Genomic DNA, 3,781 nt, shown 5'->3' on the forward strand with positions numbered 1-3,781 from the left:
TTGTCGTAGTTGTGCAGTTAGTATTAATGTGTAACACAGTGTCCTGAGCTCCAGTATAGAAAACTTGAGAAATAATGGATATTGATTTAATTTGATTTATACAGAGCCAAATTACAACAGCAATTTATAATAATAGTAACAATGATTAAACTTTGTATTTATAGGCGCCTTTAAAGACCCTCGAGGTCACCTTACATTAGTACAGTGCTTCCCAAACTTTTTTGCTAGGCCCCCCTTTGTTTTACAAGAAAAATCTTCATGTTACTGTCCCTCCATTTACAAAGGCAGGGGCGTCACGCTGTGATTATTTTACATGTAGTTGGGTTTTTTCCTGTGTAATAATATTCAACATTGCTGTCAATACATTTTTAAAACAAATGCCTCTCTGTGCAAAATGGGTTTAAAAACATAAACAGCTGTGGGATCCTGTTTGTTTGAACCGAGGGAACAAACTGTGTCAGGATCAGCCTGATGTTATTTGTATCCTGCTGTAACTTTACTGTATAAAGAGCAAACATCTCCAACATGTCAGGAGCAGTTAGTCATTACAACAAGTGTTTGTGAACTAAAGATCAAGAATGTGGGATCCTGTTTGTCCGTGATCTAAACAGCCCAGCGCTGCTCCCGACGAAGGGAAAACCAACTCTGCAGGGAGACCTACCTCAGCACCTGTGCAGGTGAAGCCAAAGGGGAGATTTGCTTCACCATGTTTTCTAGTCTTTGTCTTGGAAACATATTCAGCGATGCTTCATCTCCTGCTTTGCGTTTGTGTGGGCGCCCCGTCAAAAACCTGTCCATTATGCTAGCAGTGTCCAAGTGTTCTTTTTTTCTTTTCATACCGCGCCCCCCCTGCAATGGTTCTGCGCCCCGGGGGGAGGGCACACTTTGGGAACCTCTGCATTAGCACACCAAAATAAAAACATAAGGTAGACAAAGATAAAACAAGTCTGTAAGCATAAAAGCTAAACAAGGTAAAAATAGACTAAGACGGAGTCATGATGAAGTCAGTTCTGAATAGATGGTTTTAAGCTGCAAGTAGAGAGTTTGTAGTCTGGAGATGTGGAAGTGGAGCAGGTGGAACAGACAGAAGGGAAGCTGAAGAAGAGCAGTGAGCACGTGTGGAGAAGATCAGATACATATGGAGGTTATGAAGCGCTTTGAAGGTAAGAAGCACTGAGGTGAACTGGAAGCTTATATTTTAAGGTAAAGACCCTAAAATAGTACAAGGAAAACTGCAACAATCATTTGACCCCCTATGAGTAAGCGCTTTGGCGACAGTAGGAAGGAAGGTGATTTATTAGATGTATGAATGTTATTCTGCTTGATTCTAATCTGCAGCTGAGTCTCTTACACTGATGGATAACACCGAAGCAAGAACACCTGTTCAACCAATCACATTCATTCGACTTTGATCTGCAACAAACTGAAGCAATCATCTCTTTTTGAAACATTGTTGCGTTCAGCTGGTATATTTGTATGTTCTGTATATTGCAGTTTTCACATCTCTGGAAAAGTTGGCAGTATTAAGGATCATTTTCTGTGGAAGAGCTGTGAATGAGACTCATGGCTGACCATTGGATTAGTTTGATGCTGCCAACACTTTCCTGTGCCCACGCTGGCAAACCCTGGGTTGAGTTAGAAAGCTGATAACCAGCTTTGCGTGACCTTTTATCCTGGTCCCAGTGTTAGGGTCAGTGAAGCCAGAAAACAGAAAGACATCCTGGATATGCTGACGTCGCTCCGTGGTGTGCAGGACTCTGGGACAGCAGCTGGACTGCACTCAGTCATTACATGACGGAAACACCAACGTCATCTCTTTTAATAGTTTATACTGTATACACAGGTCATGCTGATGAATAAAACAAAAAATCAGATCAGATGTTAATCGAATTTATTTGCTCTCACTTCTCCTTAAACATGTTTTCAATGTTAGTTTTACTTCAGAATTGGCGACTGAAACAAGTATGACTCATACGAACATCAGGGGAGAAAGACCTGATAGATATAACCTCAAATAAAGTCAGTGTTCAGCCTCAGAGGTGACAGTCAGCGAGGGTTATGACAGCAGTGTATCAGGAGCCGTGCTCGCCTGACTGCTTGTGAGGCGAGCAGGTCTGTCACAGTGATACTGTGCTTGGCAGACATCTCCGAAACCATCAGAGCACTTTTGCAAACAGGCTCTCTCTTGACAAACTGACCAGATATCTGAAGATTAAACCACTACATGCTAAAAACATATGAAAAGTGTAGTTAGTGAGACACAAACAGGATATTTTAAGTATAGGCGAGCTTTGTTAGTTTCCAAATTTCTGTTGTTGGTGCTGAGAAACACCCACTGAAACAATGGTCACCAGGCAAAGCAATGGATTTGACTCGATCAGCTTTAACCCCGCCCCCTGACTTTGATGGGCGGGTCTGACAAATAAAATATATTTTAATTATTTTGGCACTCCTGGCCCTCCTGGCCCTGCGCCTGTGTTCATTAATTAATATATCATTAAATAACTTACTAAACATGTCAATAATTAATTAATGAGAGAATTAATTAATTATTTAATGGTGCATTTGATTAATCAATTTTGGCACTCCTGGCCCTCCATATAACACATGCCACTTGAGGAATATTTCAGCTAAAATTCATTAATGTTAATTGTTGAAAACAAAATAATGTAAAAACAGTCAGAGGATTCAAAACTGCACTGATAATAAAAGATAAAACTTAGTTTAACAATATATTTTTCTCAACAGTCATCAGGTTATAATTAATTATATAATTATAATTAACAATTTCTTTCTTTTTTTAGTGCAATGCCTTCGACTGTCAGCTTAGTGAATGAAGCATAATAACCACTGACTTTGTGACTCTTCATCACCAAGTGTTACAAATTTATTGTTTTTTAAAAATCTATTCGTTTTCCTTTAGCTGCAGGAGTGTGGCACTGAAATAAGGTGCACTAAAGAAAGATCTACTTCTTTCAGCTCTTGGTGAGCTGAAGGATGGCTTCATCTACTGGCCACTGGATGCTTTCAAGTGGCCTGAAAGGAAGTGCCTGATTCTAGAGGAGATCCTAATCATCCTTTGTCTGCAGGAAGTGCATTACTACTGTCACACTTTAGTAGCTGGAGCCCCATAGGCTGGTGTAGGACGCAGCATGGAGGTATGGACCATAGGGGGAGGGAATACATTGTGCATCCTCAAACAGCATCTTGAGTGAGATATTTGCCTGCTTTTTGCCATGTTTGTGGACTTTGTTTGCCATAATAAAAAGTGAATTTGACTGCCAAGACTAATAAACACTAATCTTTACGCTCCATTCTATCCATTTTCTGCTGCTTATCCAGAGCCAGGTCACAGGGGCAGCAGCCTAAGCAGAGAGGCCCAGGCCTCCCTCCCTCTCCCCAGTCACCTCCTCTAGCTTATCTGGGGAACACCAAGGCGTTCTCAGGCCAGCCAAGAGATCTAATGTCTCCAGCATGTCCTGGGTCTGCACCGGGGTCTCGCCTAGGAGGATCCTTGTCAGGTGCCCGAACCACTTTAACTGGCTCATTTCAACGTGGAGGAGTAGCAGCTCTACTTTTAGGCCCTCCTAAAAGTAGAGCTGCTATTGGGCTATTTCCTAGGTAAACTAATAGGAGTCATGTTATACTTTGTGCACAGACACTGAACTGAATCTGTAGGGTGAGCAGGAGCATTTTTCTGTGGACCTGGTGTCCATCAGAGCTTTTTAATAAACCACTAAGCTACTGTTCAGATGGTTAAATGAACCCACTCCAGACATTC

The sequence above is a fragment of the Astatotilapia calliptera genome, chromosome 2 (genome assembly GCF_964374335.1).
Source record: "Astatotilapia calliptera chromosome 2, fAstCal68.1, whole genome shotgun sequence".
Classification (NCBI taxonomy): Eukaryota; Metazoa; Chordata; class Actinopteri; order Cichliformes; family Cichlidae; genus Astatotilapia; species Astatotilapia calliptera.